Genomic DNA, 20,309 nt, shown 5'->3' with positions numbered 1-20,309 from the left:
CACAGTGTGTTCTCTCTCTCTCTCTCTCTCTCTCTCTCTCTCTCTCTCTCTCTCTCTCTCTCTCTCTCTCTCTCTCTCTCCCTCCCTTCCTTCTTCCCTCCCCATCTCTTTCTTTCTTGCTTTGTCTCTCTAGTTCTCATTCTCTCTGCCTCTGTCTCAGTTTCTGTCTCTCTATACCTATGTCTTTCTCTCCTTCTCTGACCTTCCCAAGTCCCCACTCCCAAGTGGTCTTTTGCTCCCCACTCCATTAAATCTCTTCATGAGATCTGTTGTGTGGTGTTGATCTCTGTGGCATACCTTGGCCAGGACCTGCCAAGGTATTCTGCTGTGAAACCCTAACGAATGTAATTTCATCTGAATCATTTAATTAAGGCATTATCATTATAGCACTCTTGAGAAACTTGTATAAGAAACTCCAAACACTTCCATATATTTTTCAAAGATATCAATCTTTTGGTCTCATCTTTCATTTCCAATGACATCTCCAGGAATCCCCATTTGCAGTCAGCATGAATCCCTTTTTGTTCCTGATATTTTTTCATCAATGACAGTGATGACTAACTATATAATGCCAATGTTTCCTCTTTCCTAACTTAAGAAATCTATAAACTCCTGTTTTATTATTCAGAATCATGCTCAAATTCTGCCCTCTTTAATAGTTTTCAAATATTTTTAACTTGTAATCAATTCCAGTGGTCAGTATAGTATTTGTGTTCCCTTCCCACTGTTAAGATTGTCATGAAACTATTTGGTTAAATGATTTTCTTTGTTTTATGAGATGGGTCTCACTATGTAACACAGGCTAACCTTTTTGAACTCTTTGATCCTCCTGCTTCAGCCTTCTGAGTGATGGGATCACAGGTGTGTTACACTATGCCTAGTCAATGGGTAACCAATGAGCAGAAACTTATTTTCGATCTGAGATAGATATACATTTTAAGTGAGACATAATTTTTTGTTGGCAGGTCATATGTAGAGTAATGCAGTAGAGTATCTATGGTAAATGAATATTCATTTTGTAAGTTTTAAAGGATACACACACATGAGAAGTGATGGGAAACCATGTGAAACTGTGTACTGTTAGTATGCAATGAATTGATTTCTTTCTTTTCCTCCCTTGAAACAAGGTCTCTTACTGTACTTTAAAGCTAACTATTTTCACTTGGCTGGATGGTCAGTGAGCTCCTAGATTCATCTGTCTCTGTCCCTGGACAGTGGATGTAAATGCACTTGGGCCCATGCCTGTTTTAACATGGGTGCTGTAGATTTGAACTCAGGTCTTCTTGCTTTCACAAAAATCACCCACTAAGTTAATCCTTCAGCCCTTGACTTTTTAACTCTAAAAAATATTTTGATTTAATTTGGTTGATAATAAAAACATCAGTAGGTTTTATATGAAAAAGCATATTATTCTACTATATTAGCCACTTGCTAATAATGTGTCTTCAGAAATATTGTATATAGTATTGACTGTATACTAAATAAACGGCACCACAAGATTCTTCACTTTTTTTTTAAATCCAGGCCTTATTTTTATTCATATTCTCTGATAAAGTATATCCCTAAAAAACAGCCAATTTCCTCTTTAGGAACACATAATTACATTTGATATTTTACTAACTAAAATTTCATCATGGTTGTCTCAATTTCCATAATTTGTTACATTCTCCTTAGGAAAAAAATCATTTACTAAAAGCTTGCGCAATAAACCGAAAGGTTAAAAGCACTACTTGTACAGTAATGTTCTTGTATGCACATACTATGCATTAATATAAGAAATGATAAACTTTATAAAGCTTTGAAATAATCATTTGGGAATATTAACTTAGCTCAGTTAAATAGTGAACTTCAGAATATCAGTAGCGATTTATTTCAAGACATATGTAGGAGGCAAATAGTTCACAGACACCTTTCTGTAACATAACAATTACTGTGGAAGAACACAAGAGAATTTTAGTGTTTATTGCATCAATATTTTCTCCTATTTGGTTTTCCTAGCACTCCCACACAAACCTATCTCTACTTACATGATGATGAATATGCTTATGTGTGCAGCACCCTTAAGACTAATGCCAATTTTAAAAATGGCAAACCACAGATTATGCAAATTCTCCTTAGTATATCAAACATTAAAAGAATGAGGAGTGCTTCCTTTCTTTAGAAATTCGTTTTCTCTTGTCAGAGTCAAGGCTCAAATGACCTTGTAGCTCACAATTAGGACTGCAGAAGAACTGGCTTTGACAGTCATTGCCATAAAAGAAAGAAAGCAATTCCAAAATTTAATAAAACAGGCTGTTAGAGCCAGGCCTGGAATGAGGATATGGTTCTCGCTTACAAGGTAACTCATTATAGAAGACACCTTTCAGGTCTTAAATGTAAAACTAGGAGAAAAACAAAAACAAAAACAAAGAAGGCGAAATGGCAACAAAAATGGTCCTCTCATGCAAATGTCTTTGGTAATTAAGAGCAGGCGCTAAATGTGCAATATTCTTTCCAAGGAGAATTGTTGCTAAGTGCCGGGGTAGGTTAACACTGTATCCTACAAGGAAACAGCTGTTCCTAAGAGAACACTGTCAGTGTTGATAAGTAACTTTTAAAACTAAATCTGTTTGCTGAGCTCATGTTGTTTGAAAAAACATGAAGAATGAAATCTTCATTTTAATCTTTTAAACTGGGGGAAAAAAATCCTATCAATTGCAAGCAAAGGCAGAATTCTAAAAGCTGCACAACCTGGTGAGATCCTAGGGTGAGCTCATTTATGTGAGGAGAGAGAAAAACAGGAGGCAGATTGGAATTGTGTCCCTCATCTGAATAATAATTTTACACTCTGAAAATGCACTGATTATACTCTTTCAGTCCTCTTTATGTACTGGCTTAGTGGAGGATCAAAGGCTATGGTACATTTCCCCTTTGTTTGTTTCCCAGGGTCCATTTGTTGTTAACAATACCCAGGCCAAAATTAGCTTTGGTAATTATTCTTCACTTTATGTGGTACTTTGAGCATTGTTGAACCACCCAAAGTTGGGGAACACCTATTGTCTGGCAGTATGTAGAAAATACTATGAAAAATTCGGAGAATTTGAAGAATCGTGGAAATGTGAGGAAATGGTATGAGGAAATGTGAGAAATTATTTTCTCTCTTTAGTGTGATTCTAAACCCCACTCAAGGCCTGTTTCTTTCTAGGCCTCCATATGAAGCCTAAGAATCTCTGTGAGCTACATTTGGTATTTTTTTTTACTTTTTAATTTTTTTTTGCAACAGGATGTTGTTTTGTAGCTGTGACTGGCCTGGGAATTGTAGCCCCCCTACCTGTCAGCCTCCTGAATCTGTGATTACAGATGCCTACCCCGTGGCTGGTTGTCATTTCGTTCTCTGGTATAGAGATGCATTTCTGTTTGTGAGACAGGATCTCAGTAAGTGGAAACTATCCATCAGAGGATGGTCTCAACCTCATTCTCCGTTTGCTTTGGCCTCTAAAGTACTAAAACTACAGGCAGTGCTAGCAGATGTTATTGTGATTTTAATCTTCATCTCTCCGACATACAACGATAAACATACTTTCTGCATGTCATGTGCTCGTTGACTGTTACATCGTCTCTCACAAAGGTGTACCAGTCTTACTTTCACATGGTGGACCTAGTGAAAGCCATAGAAGCAGCACGGGATTGTTATTATCTATAGCAAGGCCAACAAACATTTTCTGTAAAGGGCCTGATGGTAAATATTTCCAGCTTTGTGGTCCATATGGTTTCTGTCTCAATCACTCAATTCTGTCATTGTGTCATTGTGGTCTGAGAGCACCCATAAACAGTATACTCCTGTGTTCAGATAAAACATTATTTACAGAGAACATGTCTGCTGGCAGATGTAGGCCATCACTGATTTAGAGAACCATTTGTGAGAAATAGTGTCTCTGCTTGTGATATTACCTTCTACAGCTAGTGACAAAGCTGAGAGGAGATGGACTTTGGATTTAATCCTTTCAAACCAGTGGGCATTGGCAATAAAGAGAGCTAAGAAATTGAAACTGGGAGGTTTTAAATTGTTAGATTTTTAAAAATTCAGTGCCTCTGATAAATGCCAAATGGAAGTTTTCCTGGATCAATCTAAGGGAAGATTCTGGAGGAAGGGGAGGGTTTTTCTTCTGTCACCCTGTTCTCCCTTTATTCTATTTTGAAAGGAGATTTCTGCTCAAATGTTAGGGTCATATGTATTAGAACTCTGACATCTGACTGGAAGTTGAAGATGTCAGAGTAGTATCCTGCTGGTGATTCATTCACAGCATTTATTACAAACTACAAGTCTTGTCGATGATAAGTTTAGATCAGAAATACTATAAAAAGCATCCAGTTGTAGAGGAATTTTAATCCAGCAACATGGCTACTCTGGCAAGTGATCACATCCAAAGACTAGGTCTATGTGGTCTGGGTGGAAGGCAGACATGCCTTTAGTGTATACCGTTTGCCCCCAACAATGGCATTTAATTGAGGACAGATAATGTGAGGAATCAGAGGAAGTTTTGACAGAATGAGTAATGAGAATAGACATGAAAAAGAGGATACTTAGGAGTAGTGCGGGGAGAGAGGGAGAGTTGAGTTCAGATGAGTTCTGTGCAGTTCAGTTGAATACAGTTGACTTTAGGTGAGTTCTGTGCAGTCAGTTGGCTGTTGTTGAGTTTGGTTGAGTTCTGTGCAGTCAGTTGAATGCAGTTGAGTTCAGTTGAGTTCATGCAGTTCGTGCCATCAGTGGAGTCTGTGCATTGTGTTCATGTAGTTCAGAGGCAGTTTTTCCAAGCAGAGCAATTAGATTGCTAAAAGAAACTAATTTGAATCAGTCAGCTTGAAGAGGAGTTTGAGCCATAACAGCTGGGTTGAACCACCCAGCCAAAGTTCAGAGAGAGCTAGAACGGGTGAGTTTATTTAGCAGTAAGTCTCAGAGGCTGAAACATTCCAGGCCTAGGTTAGCAGACAGAGGCTGGAAGTCGAAGATTTTAAAGTCTGGGCTTGCAGGTTAGATTATATGGAGGCTAGAAGCTTCCAGGCCAAGGCCTAAGGATAGAAGATAGAAACACTCTGGGCTCAGCTTAAGCCATATATTCATAAAGCTTGGGTCCAGCTCTCACCACATCCCTTTCTCTGAGCAAAGAAAAGTGACATTTACTTACATTAAGTCAATTCTCACTCTGGATTGGATAAGATATACTTTCTTTTGAAAGGAAGATCTATTTTATTTCTCCATCTTTTAGACATAAACCATATTTTTTCTCATTATCATCCAGCACCTTTTTTCTAACTTATTAGTTTCAAATTTTTAAAAATGAATACTAAGTGAAGGTAATCAATAATATAAACATTGAAAAGGGAGATACATAGTTCTATAAATTGATTCTATGATATGCTTAAACTACACTGAATAACATGAAAACCAGTTATTTTTACCAACTCAGACACTCTTCCTCTAACTCTTCCACTTGGGTCCCATTTATCAGTCCAATGGTTTGCTGTGAGCACCCACCTCTGTATTTGTCAGGCTCTTGCAGAACCTCTCAGGAGACATCCATATCAAGCTCCTGTCACCAAGAACTTCTTGTCATCCTCAACAGTGTCTGGGTTTGGTGGCTGTATATAGGATGGATCCCCAAGTGGGACAGTCTCCTGAGCTTATGGTTTAGATGGTTCAGTGCCTGCCTACCATGAAGTCCTGGGTTTGATTGCTAGCACTGCGTAAACTAGGTATGGTAAAACAGAAAAGACCTTTAATACCAGCATTCAGGAGAAGAAGGCAAGTTCAAGGGCATTTTCTGTTACATTGTTTGAGGTCAGCTGAGCTACATGAGACCTCTCCTCAAGGAAAAGAAAATTATTATCCTTTTGGATTTCTCAATTTATAATTGTCAGGTCCTTACTATATAACTACCAGGTTCTATCTGATAAAGGAAGATAATATAACACACAGTTATTACTTTCTCAGAATCGAACAAGACATGTAGTACAGGAATATTATTTAACTCTTAGTTTCATAATATGCATTGATTAGTTGCTTTAAGTTTGTAATTTACTTTTTACTTACATATTGTTTACATTTAATTGGTTTAACTGCCTAGAGCTGGGTATAATGGCACACATCTTTAATTCTACCAGAGGCAGGTGGTGTTTTGTGAGTTCCAGGCCAACCTGGTCTGCAAAGCAAGTTCCAGGACAGTTAGGGCTGTCATAGAGAGAAATCCTGTCTCTAAAAACCAAAAAACAAATATAAAAAAATCCTTCTTTTAGTTGGGCAGTAGTAACACAAACCTTTAATCTCATCACTTGGGAGGCAGAGGTGGATAGATCTTTGAGTTCAAGGACAATTTGGCCGATAGAGTGAGTTCAAAGACAACAATGGTTATGCAGAGAAACCATGTATTAAAAATAATAAAAGAACAAAATAACAGTTAACCATCGGAATGAGCATGGGGACCCCAATGGAGGAGTTAGAGAAAGGACTGAAGGAGCTGAAGGGGATTGCAGCTAAATAGGAAGAACAACAGTATCAACTAACCAGACTACCCAGAGCTCCCAGGAACTAAACCACTAACCAAAGAGTACACATGGAGGGACCCATGACTCCAGCCGCATATGTAATAGAGGATAACATTATCTGGCATCAATGGGAGGAGAAGCCCTTGGTCCTGTGAAGGCTCATTTCCCCCAGTGTAGGGGAATGCCAAGGCAGTGAGGTGGGAGTGGGTGGGTGGGAAGGGGAACATCCTCATGGAAGCAGGGGAAGGGGATGGGAGAGAGGGGAAGCAGGAAAGTGAATGATATTTGAAATGTAAACATATAAAATACCCAGTAAAAAATAACAAAACTAACCAACCAAAAATACCAACCAAACAGAGAACTGTGTAGAATCCTGGTATATTTGTTCAAATATTTCTGGAATATCAACTTAGAGGGAAAGTTCCGTCGTTTATGTGGTAGTTGTTGGGGTCCAGGAGTAACCCCACAAACCACATTAACACCTATCTCAATTAAACAGATGGTTTATTGAATGCACACCCCAAGACAGATTGATCAGGGAACAGGTCAGGTTTAAGAGCTGAGAGCTGTGCACTAGACATTTCTCAGGGTTAGTTTATAAAGGCTAAAACTGCAAAACCAACAATGAGTTCATATGTAGATGCTGGAAGTTCTACCTGGTTATTGGCCCTGACTCAAGCCATTTTAGGCCTAATAGTTCATATGGACCTTTAATTTGATGGGTCCTATGTAATGTTGTGTGGAATTTCTTAAGATTAACAAGCCTCAGAACATACAGAACATATCAGGGTATGTGGTCAGCATGACCCTGTTCTGAAACAAGTTATTTTTCTGTGTCAATGACTGGCAGATATATTATAATAACAATATGAAATAGCTGGCTGGCATGGATACAAATGGCAACAGCTGTGCTAGGGGGGCAGGCCTTAACACAAAGCACCATGTCATGGGCTAGATACAATATAGAGTAAAAAGGTATAAAGGAGAACGTAAGCTCTGAACAGAGGCATTCTTTTTTCTCTGCTGTCTGGTTAGATTTGCCAAGCAAACAGGACCAAACAATCATCAATGGAGGTCCCTGAAACTGAGAAGAGTCCATCTCTTTAAATTGTTTCTCTTAGGTATTAGTGACAGTACCATAAGAATAGCTAGTAGTTTATATTTGCTTATTTGAAAGTTTTGAACTCCACACATTTTTTCTATCTGGATTAATTGTCTTTTAAATTCACTAGATAAAGGCATAAATCATAATCCATTTCAAGGTCATGAAGGTTATTGAGCTTTATAAAACAAATGCTTGTTGTACAGCATAATCTCAGTATATTTTTGAGTTAAATATAATTGGTAGAAATGTTAATTAAATGGTTTGTTTTCAATAGAATTTTGAGTTTATAACCATTTTACAATTAATTCATAGGTAGAATGGGGAAAGAATTATAGGAAGTATTAGTTATTAAAATACTTTGAATGTTTGGAGAACTTAGAAGATCAGGAACAAAGTGCAAACCCAGTGTGTAGAGATAGAGGTAAAATATATAAGGATGGTATAATGGGGTTCAGAGATGGAGCAAAAGAAAGTAAACAAAATGAAAAACCTCCAGTCAGGTGAGGTGGCTCACATCCATAATTCTAGCACTTGGAAGTCTGAGGCAGGAGGATCACTGAATTGGAGACCAGTCTGAGCTACATAGTGATTCCTACCATAACCTGGGATACAGAGCAAGCTTGTCTCTCAAACAAAGCCAGATAAACAAACAAAACAGGAAGTGTGCTTCCCTACAAAGATTAGAGTCAGTTGCTAGTATGAAGTGTCAGACTGAAAAGTAAAATAAACACCTTCTTCCTACAAGACCACTATAAATGTGTTAAAAGAAAATCTTCATGAACATCTTGAGTAAGACTTCTTTAAGCACATAATAAGGTTCAGAATGCTGAAATTTGCTTTTCTTTTTAACACATTGATTCTGAACACTTTACTTTGCAAAAGTCGGCTTCCCCAAATTGTGTAGTTTAACAAGTAAGAGATCACACGGAGCTTACAGGTGTGCATATTTACTCCCCAGATGCAGTAACACTCGGAAAATGGAAGCATCTCTTGTCTACTCGCAGTCTCTCCCACTCTCAAACTCCTCATCACCGCACTTCCCTAATGCTGTGATCACAGAGGGTAGGGTAATAGACTTTTCCTCCAAACTCATTATTTCTCTCTGTTCTCCTTATTCATCTGTATAAGTGAGAAAAAGACATATACTTTGGTCATTCACTCGTTTCCTTTTTAAAACCTGTTAGTGTGACATTGGCATGATAATATGTGCTATTTTATACTGGAATATAGAACATGCAATACTTTTTTCACTATCTTTTTCTCCTCTAACTCTACACAGAAGGTCAGTGTTATAATGCAGATACATAAACACAGATAAAGAAATGCATACAATCATCTTAACACTTCCACAAGCATTATATTTCCACGCCATTGAGGTAGAATGTACTTGAATTTGTCATTGGCTTTTGGGTGACCTTTCACAATGAAATTTTGTTGCCAGAGAAACATTACTAGCTCTATGTGTTTATTCAACTTTATTAAACTAAATATAAATACTCTCATCTAGTGTCTTGCCATTTATCCAATAACTACACATGGCAGGAATGGAAAGAGTATGGAAAATAATGTAATTTGTGCTCTGATAAGTATACATAAAAATAAATCTTTATTAGAAAGTTCATTTGAATACGAGTTCTTTTGAATTAAATTTTTATAGCTAACCTTTCAACAAACCACATTTTCATATGCATATGCTCTGAAAATCATTATGAGATATGTAGTCAAAAATACATTATATAAGTGGAAGTGTGTTTGGTCTTAATAGATACTTAAGTTATTTGGATTATATAGGATTGTTTTGGGGAAACACAGGCAGTGTTTATTCTTATACTAATAATGCAAACATTAATAATACTGGAAAATACATTAAAGGCATTTTCAGGATAAAAAATAAACTTTTTCTTCAATATCTTATTAGTTTTAGAACTATGTATGTGTTGTTTAGCTGAAACAATGGACTTGTTCTCAAAATTTATGAAAATATTACACTTGGAGTATTTTGGAGGCATGAACTTGATTTATGTTCAAAAATTTTATCCAGTTGGGAGGTATAATTGTCAAAATCTTGAATTCAAGATAAACAAAAGCCTGAAATAATCTGGAAAGCAGAAGTAAGTAGTAAATAGGGGCCGAATGGCTGAGAACATGAACTCCGCTCTGACATAAGAAGACTAAAAACCAGATTCATGTGTAGAATTGGAGAAGGTGGCTGGAAGCCCCAGTCCTGGTATGTTTCTTCAAGGACCTTGGGGATGCTTTAAAAAATACTGGTACTCTCAACTTCATTGTGCTTCTTAGTAACCAGCGATATAGACAAAATCTAGATTCTGGTATACAGTATTCTTGTATGGATGATAAAGATAGTGGTCTCATCATCACTCCTGGGCAAAAAATATTTATTTCACATGAGAACATATTTCATGATAAGAAGCAGACAGTTGCTAAGCAGTGCAAAAGATGAACTCTCACAATTTCTTCTTCGAAATAACCTTTGCAAAATCCTTAAAAATATAGACTCTGAAGCACTAAGTATGGGATGGAGACAGGAGGGATAAATTTCCCAGCAATTACTGGAGCTATTGGCAATCTGACCAACTTTGAACAGCAAAGGTCTAGGCATGTAACAAAGATAAAAATTTTAAAAGCACAGTTCCTATAGTTATATAATATACTAACCACTCATTAAAGAGATGTATAGACATTGAAAGCCAGTTAGTGTTTATATTCCAGAGCCACAAGTATATTTCTTGTCTATGATGCTTTATTTAAGCATTTCATCTTATTCTCCACATACTTTGTTAGAAGCACTGTTATTACCTACACTTTTAGATGGTGAAGTGAACTCAGGTTGTGTTAAAAATATACTCACCGCACATACAACTATTGAGAGTTCAAATTAGACTTACATGACTACATAAATTATGCGTTCAATAATTTCTAACTGCCCGTTGTACGCCAAGGCTATCTAGTTAAGTCCAACATTTATGGTGGGCATGAAGGTGTCAATCAATAGTGATAGCAATTTGGGTTCAAAGAGAAAATGGACTTACCCAGAGTTGAGATTTTTGTGTTAGAGTAGGGATCCAAACTAAGACTATTTGACTCCGAAGAGGGCAGAAGTTTGGGTAATAGATGTGGAGAAAAAAGAACAACCAAATCTCAAATAGTTGCCATTAATTTAAGAATGGAAACAAGGTTTCCAGAACTTTAAGTCCAAGTAATATAATTTTTATGAGGATAGGAGGGGTGTATCAATAAGGAAAGGTATATTGACTGCCATCTAGCCCCCAGCTTCTAACTCTTATACCCAAGAAACTGTGTTCATAATGGCTTTGGAAGACAAGATTTTATAGAATTACTTAGAAAACTACTTATGTATTTTGACATTTATTTATAAAATGTAATAATTCTATTCACCATTTGTGTCTAACATTTCAGCAACATGGCATGACATTTTTGTCTCTAAACTTCATACTCAACAACCATGCAACTGAGTTACAAAAAAAAAAAAAACCCACAGGTCTCAATGTTTTTAGCAAGTTTATGGTTTTGTATTTGTTGGTCGCATTCATGGCTATCCTCAGAAGCATGTGGCTCATGGGATATGGACTAAACTTGCCTAAACTTTAAAAATTGAAAGGTAACAGTTTGTTGGTTGTTAAATGAATATGTTTTATAAACAGAGCCTATTTAAAATGCCTTTATTCTTCTCTTGAAGTGACTACCTTCTTTTTGTTGTTTGTACATATTTTGTTGAGGTTTTCTTCTATCAGGGATACTAGCATGCAATTTCCCCCTTTCTCCCTTTTATTTAAAATAGGTTTTTTTCGGATGTAGATCTCTCCTGAGAGTCACAGCCAGAACACAGCAAATACATAGGCGAATGCCAGCAGCAAACCACTGAACTGAGAATAGGACCCCCGTTGAAGGAATCAGAGAAAGGACTGAAAGAGCTTGAAGGGGCTCGAGACCCCATATGAACAACAATGCCAAGCAACCAGAGCTTCCAGGGACTAAGCCACTACCTAAAGACTATACATGGACTGACCCTGGACTCTGACCTCATAGGTAGCAATGAATATCCTAGTAAGAGCACCAGTGGAAGGGGAAGCCCTTGGTCTTGCCAAGACTGAACCCCCAGTGAATGTGATTGTTGGGGGGAGGGTGGTAATGGGGGGAGGATGGGGAGGGGAACACCCATAGAGAAGGGGAGGGACAGGGGTTAGGAGGATGTTGGCCCAGAAACCAGGAAGGGGAATAACAATCAAAATGTAAATAAGAAATACTCAAGTTAATAAAGATGGGGAAAAGAAAAAGAAATGTTAGGGGCTGGAGAGATGGCTCAGCGGTTAAGAGCATTGACTGCTCTTCCAGAGGTCCTGAGTTCAAATCCCAGCGACCACATGGTGGCTCACAACCATCTCTAAAAGGGATCTGTTTCCCAATTCTGACGTGCATGAAAACAGAGCATTTATGTACATAAAATACATAAACAATTTAAAAAAATAGGTTCTTTGATCATGCAATATATTCTGATTATAGCTTCCACTACCTCTACCCTCTCAGTTCCTTTCTACTTCTCCACATCTTCAGATCCACTATCTTTCTATCTTTCATTAGAAAAGAACAAACTTCTAAAGGATAACAATAAAACATGTCAAAATAAAATAGGATGAAGCAAAATCTATCATATTGAAGTTGGACATGGCAACCCATGGGAGAAAAAGAGTTCCAAGATCAGGCACAAAAGTCAAAGACTCACTTGTTTTCACAGTCAGGAATCTATAAAAACACAAAGTTGAAAGCTATAACATATATGTAGAGGACCTCCTGCAGACCCATGTAGGGTCTATGTTTGCTGCTTCTATCTCTGTGAGCTCCTATGTACCTTGCTTAGTTGCTGCCTTGTTCTTCTGGTTGTTCTCTCTGGCTTTTATAGCCTTCCTGCCTCCTCCTAAGGCCAGGGATCTGATGGAGACCTCATATTTAGTGCTGTGTGTTTCAAGGTCTCTCTCTCTCTCTCTCTCTCTCTCTCTCTCTCTCTCTCTCTCTCTCGTGTGTGTGTGTGTGTGTGTGTGTGTGTGTGTGTGTGTAATGTCTGGCTGTGGGTATCTGTATTTGTTCCCATCTGCTGTGGAAGAAGCTTTTCTGATGATGGCTGATTGACTAAATAAAGCACTGATCTGTGAATATAGCAGAATATTATAAGGGCTAATTTTATCAGTGCTTTAAAAAAAGACCAGTAGTATTGGGTTTTATACTAGGTCGCTGGGCTATCTAGTCTCTTGTTCTTGGTCTCCCAAGAAGTGTTGTGTATGGGTTCCACATCATCTAGTGGGCCATACGTCAGATTGAACATTGGTTGACTACTCCCACAAGTTCTGTGCCACCATTGCCCCTGTACATATTGCATGCAAGGCAGATTGCGGGTCAAAGGGTCTGTAACTGGGTTGATGTCCACAGTTCTCTTCTGGCACCCTTAAGAGCACCTTCCCACACCAAGGAAACAGGGACAGAGGTATGACATTTCAATGAAGGTACCAGTACTACCTCTCCATGCTGCCTTGTGGGCACTTTTTAAAATTAAATGTCTACGTGACTGTATGTCTGCAATCTATTTTATTTAGTCTGCAAAATGCTGAGACTGTAGAATTTTGGTGTTTAAGTCACTCTATCTGTAATATTTGTATGGCATCACTATAAAACTAAGACATTTTCTGTGCTTAAGAAATTGGTTGACGCTCAGGTCTCTCTTTATTTTTTCTCCAAGTGTTGTGCTGTTGCTGTTTGCTTTTGCTGTGGCAGTGTAAAAGCATCTGTGGAAATGACTGGTCCAGCAGAAGGAAGCAACTGAGACAACTTGTAAGTAGATCCTATCATGGTCTGGGAACAAGCAGAAAAGCATAAGAAGAAATCAAACTGAGGGACAATTGGTCTGTGTAGTCATGGTATCTGCCTTCAACTGATGATCAAGTAGAGATCATGTAGAGATAGATGCAGGTTGTGTGGAGTCTTCTAGCATGGAAGCTGGGTCTGTCTGCTGGCCTATAACTTTGCCTCTAGTGTGGTATTCACCTGGGTGATAGCAGTACAGGAACTTCCCCATGAGAGAGATTTTTACAATATTATCTTCTGTATTGTCTCTAAGCTACCAGGGAACCAAGAGTAGTCCTCGGTTGTTTATCCTATGCAAGGACATTCCAATATACAAATTTGAGGTCATATCAATGAAAAGAATTTTTAAAATACTTGGCACAAATGAAATATATGATTCTTAAAGCTACTACTTAGAATCAGATAACAAAAACTGGGTGTGTGTTAGGTTTTAGGCCTGGCTGTTGACAACTGACAGAGCTCCTTCAAAGCTCAAGGTTTTGTGGTGTGCCTATGTGAAAAACTGTCTTTACTGCAGTAGGGCAGTATGTTGTTTCAGTCATTTAACAGATATTTTCAATTGTCTTCTCGGGTAGTTTCTATGTTAACAACCAGTACCTCAGCATTTCAACAAACACCTTTCCTATAAAAACAAAACAACAAAACACAATACTGCATAAGGGGCTGCAAAGAAGCTGCATTTCTTATTGTGAAGTGATCAGTTGACCAAGATATTAGAAATTGCTTTTTTTAGTGAGCATCATTTCTTGTCCCAAAATTATGCTGGTAAAGAGGGACTTTCTTTTCATGATGGTAGGGTATATGAGTATAGATTATGGTCTGCTCTAAATGTAGAACCTGTAAGATCCAAGTCCATGGGGGAATGTGTTCATAAGCAGTATTTCAGAACCAGCCAGTAGTGTTTCAACATTTCACTTAATAGGAAAGGATGTAAAAGCATGCTGTTGCTGCATGTACAAAGCTGTCATGTGACTGGCAAAGATAACCCAGGATTTTACTAAAATTGAGCCGTTAAATATTTGTACTGGTCTTTCTGCTACATTGGGTATAACGGAAAGTGAGTCACACACATTTTTACCTCTTTGGGACCTAGTGAATCATCTTGGGATTAGCAGTTTAGCAGTTTCAGTCAATAAGGCTTCTGGAATCACCATAATTATGTAGTTGCTGGAAACGAAATCAGGTGTATCTTTGGGAGATGGCTGACGGAATGTAAGCACTAGCAGATGTAAATTTGTATCTATCTGGCCTGGATCTGGTTGTCTGGGAAAACCTCATTGTTTCTAGACCTTGACAGATTGAACTGGAATTGAACCAGCTTGGAGATAGAAACAAGTGTAACAGCTGTTTGACTTCCATGTTCAGCCAGCTATGAAGCTTCCAATTTACCTGGCAGTACATGTTGAATAAATAGGAAATTTTTGTCCAAAATTTTTATCTCTGAGTTAAAATTCCCAGAGAAATAGTTAGCTTTCCAGGAATCCTCTACAAGTTGTAATAAACCACCTGCCTTCTGCAGAAATAACCGACAGAAGTAGAATATGGGCCAGGATTACTATTCACATTTAACTTAATCACACTAGCCTAATCCCAAAACACTTTATATAGAGGAAGTACTCACCTTCTTACCTACTAGACATTAACATTAGAATTTGAGTTTTCATTTTTTTTGGAAGAGATCTATGATAAACACATTTGTGAGTGACTGGAACTAAGGATACCCCAAAGCCACTCATACTCTTTTTATTACAGCTTAGAGTAGTAGTACACACCTGTTATCCCACCACATTGGAGAGGGAGGCAGTAGGAACAGGAAATCAAGGCCAGCCTCAGCTACAACTAGCTCGAGGCCAGCTGGGGCTACACAAGGCCCTGTGTCAAGAAACAAAAATCAATCAATTCATATGGAAAACAATTAGAGGGACTATACGGTTTAGTATTTAGACTGATGACTGGTTTTAAGGGAATCCATATTTTTTATAATATAGCAGGGCTTTAATATCCTAACAGAAATCGAAGAAAATTAAGTAGACTGAAAGAAAACTTTTATATCTGACTTATAATTTGTCAGAATGATTTGTCATCATCTTCAGCAGGATGTTCTGTTTGTCAGACACCTGCGGCACACATGTTTTCTATTCCTATTACCTCTGAGTGTCCAGCTATTGATTTGAGACTGCTGCTGCTAACTTCTCCTTTTTCCTCTATCTGTGGATGTGGGTGACCTAGGGACTAGCAAATTTGAAATGCCATGGTTCAGAATTGCACAGTCACATATTGCACACAATGGTAGATCATAAAAGTGATCACTCTCTCCCATCCTTTCTCCTATCTCGTCAAAACAGACAGTGAAGTGTTTTCCCCTGCTATTCCCTGTGGGGAACTCCATGTGAAGTTTCATAAATCTGAGCCAAAATGCACTCCTTGGAAACACTTTTGAGTTTCCAATACATGTATGTATTCTCTCTGCACCGACTGAGACTTGCTTCAGCAGATATATTTTCAGATGCCTTCTTTATGTGAACGAAATGGTGACTGTATTTTTTTCTGGGAGTGCTTTTCCTTTTCACTTTTAAGATCTTTCTAGTCAGAGGAAATAAAGGTGTAGTGGATGCTTGATATGTAGTTATTTAAAATTGAAATGCATCGAATTAAGATTAACTTACTCCTCCTTCAATTACACATGTTGTATAGTTTTGATGGTGATGGGATGGGCAGTGACTTGGCAATGACAAGAGGTGGTGGTTGGTACTAGATGTCAGCAATCATGGGACTTACATTGGTAGGTGTCCTAATTAGCTTCAGCTGTCAATTTGACACGGTAAACAGTTATCTGAAGAAATCTTAATTGGGGGATTGCCCAGATTAGATTGGCCTATGACCATGTCTGTGAGGGATTGTCTTTTTCTCTTTTTTTGATAATTCTTGGTGAAAGGCCAAGCCCAGAATGCATGGCACTATCCCTAGGCAGATGGTCCTGGGGTGTATAAAAATGCTGGCTGAGCATGAGCCAGTGGAGCCAGCCAGGAAGTAGTATTCCTTTGTGATCTCCTGTTCTTTTCCTGCCTCTGGGTTCCTGATGTGAGCTCCTGCCCTGGTTTTCCTCAATGATAGACTGTTACCTCGAAGTGAAACCTGTATTAAACCCCTTCTTTCACAAGTTGCTTTTGGTTATATAGATTATCATAACAACAGACAGCAAACTAGACCATATCTATCATGGTGGATTGTACTGTACTTCTCCTTGGAAACAGACAAGTTATTTTCATTCCCACCATCCCTGTGGGTCTCATTAGCACTGCATTAGTAAAGGTCTAACTTTCCCCAAGATATGCAGTGGTGGAAGGGAGCAGCTAACTGTAAGATTGGTCTCAGGCCTGTTGCATCTTCTGAAACAATGACTTAGGAAGTATGGGCAACTTTGTGGACCATTTCCTTTCTCTTCTTAGTTAGCAAAACGTTGAATGTCAATTTTCTTATTCTCTGCATAGATTTAGCGACTACTTCTGTGATGACAATTTCTCTTTTAGGTTAATGATAGTCTCAAATCATGATGGCGTGTTTTCCAGGGGAAGTACAAACCCATATTACTTGATGCTAAAACAGTCCATCCTACATGGGTTATATCAATAGACTGACTATGATACAAAGAGACATTTATGTGTATTGAATATTGTACCTATTAAACATATACTGTTTTACATACACACATACATAAATATGCCCACACACACACATACATACAAAATACTTATTCTTTTTTGACTGTAAGTTGATCCTTTGTCCATTATATTTAGTAGCTGCTTACTGTTGGATTGCATGGACAGTATTACTTTTTGTGTGTATATAATAAAATAATACCTGACTCAATGTTATATTCCATTTCATAAAATTTCATGTGTGTATGCATGTGCATGAATGCATGTATATACCTTTTCAAGTATGTAGAGGTTAGAAAATAATTTTCTTTAAAAAGATTTACTTAGCTTAACATGGTGATACATGCCTTTAATCATAACACTTGGGAGCCAGAAACAGGTTAATCTATGTGAGTTCAAGCCTATCCTGGTCTATGTGGGGAATTCCAGAATACTCAGGGCTATTTAGAAAGACCTTGTTTAATATTTATTTGGACACTGTTGTTAGGACAAAACGACAACCAACAGATTGGGAAAAGATCTTTACCAGTCCTACAACTGATAGAGGGCTTTTATCCAAAATATACAAAGAACTCAAGAAGTTAGACTGCAGGGAGACAAATAACCCTATTAAAAGATGGGGTTCAGAGCTAAACAAAGAATTCACAGCTGAGGAATGCCGAATGGCTGAGAAACACCTAAAGAAATGTTCAACATCTTTAGTCATAAGGGAAATGCAAATCAAAACAACCCTGAGATTTCACCTCATTGGTATGTGAGAATGGCTAAGATCAAAAATTCAGGTGACAGCAGATGCTGGCGAGGAGGTGGAAAAAGAGGAACACTCCTCCATTGTTGGTGGGATTGCAGACTGGTACAACCATTCTGGAAATCAGTCTGGAGGTTCCTCAGAAAATTGGACATTGAACTACCTGAGGACCCAGCTATACCTCTCTTGGGCATATACCCAAAAGATGTCCCAACATATAAAAAAGACACATGCTCCACTATGTTCATAGCAGCCTTATTTATAATAGCCAGAAGCTGGAAAGAACCCAGATGCCCTTCAACAGAGGAATGGATACAGAAAATGTGGTACATCTACACAATGGAATATTACTCAGCTATCAAAAACAACGACTTTATGAAATTCGTAGGCAAATGGTTGGAACTGGAAAACATCATCCTGAGTGAGCTAACCCAATCACAGAAAGACATACATGGTATGCACTCATTGATAAGTGGCTATTAGCCCAAATGCTTGAATTACCCTAGATGCCTAGAGCAAATGAAACTCAAGACGGATGATCAAAATGTGAATGCTTCACTCCTTCTTTAAAAGGGGAACAAGAATACCCTTGGCAGGGAAGAGAGAGGCAAAGATTAAAACAGAGACTGAAGGAACACCCATTCAGAGTCTGCCCCACATGTGGCCCATACATATATAGCCACCCAATTAGACAAGATGGATGAAGCAAAGAAGTGCAGACTGACAGGAGCCGGATGTAGATCGCTCCTAAGAGACACAGCCAGAATACAGCAAATACAGAGGCGAATGCCAGCAGCAAACCACTGAACTGAGAATAGGACCCCCGTTGAAGGAATCAGAGAAAGAACTGGAAGAGCTTGAAGGGGCTCGAGACTCCATATGTACAACAATGCCAAGCAACCAGAGCTTCCAGGGACTAAGCCCCTACCCAAAGACTATACATGGACTGACCCTGGACTCTGACCTCATAGGTAGCAATGCATATCCTAGTAAGAGCACCAGTGGAAGGGGAAGCCCTGGGTCCTGCTAAGACTGAACCCCCAGTGAACTAGACTGGTGGGGGGAGGGCGGCAATGGGGGGAGGGTTGGGAGGGGAACACCCATAAGGAAGGGGAGGGTGGAGGGGGATGTTTGCCCGGATACCGGGAAAGGGAATAACACTTGAAATGTATATAAGAAATACTCAAGTTAATAAAAAAATATAAATATAAAACCATATGAAATCATAAAAAAAAGAGAGGAATGGATACAGAAAATATGGTACATCTACACAATGGAATATTACTCAGCTAGCAAAAAACAATGACTTTATGAAATTCATAGGCAAATGGATGGAACTGGAAAATAACATCCTGAGTGAGGTAACCCAATCACAGAAAAAACACACATGGTATGCACTCATTGATAAGTGACTGTTAGCCCAAATGCTTGAATTACCCTAGATGCACAGAACACATGAAACTCAAGGATGACCAAAATGTGAACGCTTCACTCCTTCTTTAAAAGGGGAACAAGAATACCCTAGGGAGGGAATAGGGAGGCAAAGTTTAGAACAGAGGCAGAAGGAAGACCCATTCAGAGCCTGCCACACATGTGGCCCATACATATACAGCCACCCAATTAGATAAGATGGATGAAGCAAAGAAGTGCAGGCCGACAGGAACCGGATGTAGTTCTCTCCTGAGAGACACAGCCAGAATACAGCAAATACATAGGCGAATGCCAGCAGCAAACCACTGAACTGAGAAAGGGACCCGTGTTGAAGGAATCTTAGAAAGGACTGAAAGAGCCTGAAGGGGCTTGAGACCCCATATGAACAACAATGCCAACCAACCAGAGCTTCCAGAACTAAGCCACTACCTAAAGACTATACATGGACTGACCCTGGGCTCCGACCTCATAGGTAGCAATGAAGAGCCTTGTAAGAGCACCAGTGGAAGGGGAAGGGGAAGCCCTTGGTCCTGCCAAGACTGAATCCCCAGTGAACGTGATTGTTGGGGGGGAGGGTGGTAATGGGGGGAGGATGGGGAGGGGAATACCCATACAGAAGGGGAGGGGGAGGGGTTTGGGGGATGTTGGCTGGGAAACTGGGAAGGGGAATAACAATCGAAATGTAAATAAGAAATACTCAAGTTAATAAAGATGGAAAAATATTTATTCCAATTTTATACATATGGAATTTTATTTGCATATATACATACATAATTATGTATGTATGTATGTATGTATGTATGTATGTATGTATGTATATTGGTGACTGCAGAATCCAGAAGAAGGCATGAGATTCTCTGGAACTGAAGTTATAGACAGTTGTTAACCATACTCCGGGTATTGGAAATTGAACCTGGGCCTTCTAAAAGAGCAACACATGATTTCCACC

At 38.6% G+C, this 20,309-nt stretch overlaps 1 protein-coding gene across 1 annotated transcript in view; it reads left to right on the top strand.

Annotated features, from left to right (window-relative positions):
- The window catches only part of Mageb18 (MAGE family member B18), a 594,194-nt gene that overhangs the window by 133,376 nt on the left and 440,509 nt on the right, over positions 1–20,309 (top strand). Inside the window, exon 2 of the mRNA XM_063280032.1 lies at positions 13,398–13,489. The gene's annotated coding sequence lies outside the window, so the exon portion shown is untranslated. The remainder of the gene's footprint in view (positions 1–13,397; positions 13,490–20,309) is intronic.

The sequence above is a fragment of the Rattus norvegicus genome, chromosome X, assembly GCF_036323735.1.
Source record: "Rattus norvegicus strain BN/NHsdMcwi chromosome X, GRCr8, whole genome shotgun sequence".
Lineage (NCBI taxonomy): Eukaryota > Metazoa > Chordata > Mammalia > Rodentia > Muridae > Rattus > Rattus norvegicus.
This window is presented reverse-complemented; position numbering and strand designations above follow the sequence as displayed.